Below are 285 nucleotides of genomic sequence, written 5' to 3' on the forward strand. Positions count from 1 at the left end.
AAGGGGCAGACTCAGTGAGCACCAAAGCTCCACTGAAGCAAGTCCTGCCCCATAGGAGTTCCTCCTGCACAGCAGCTCCTCCATTATAGTCACAGCTGGTCCTCCCAACCAATTGGCGTGGAGGTCAATTCCTCCTAGTGATGCCATAGCAATCAAGGCTCAACTACAACAAGACAGTGCCCACAGCCCACACATGGGCGCACCTAGAGTGCCCTGCTCAAGTAACTGGGGAGGCTGAGCCACCAGGCCCTACAGGACACCTACTATGCAAGGCCACCCTACCAA

The sequence above is a fragment of the Myotis brandtii genome, unplaced genomic scaffold (genome assembly GCF_000412655.1).
Source record: "Myotis brandtii unplaced genomic scaffold, ASM41265v1 scaffold3147, whole genome shotgun sequence".
Classification (NCBI taxonomy): Eukaryota; Metazoa; Chordata; class Mammalia; order Chiroptera; family Vespertilionidae; genus Myotis; species Myotis brandtii.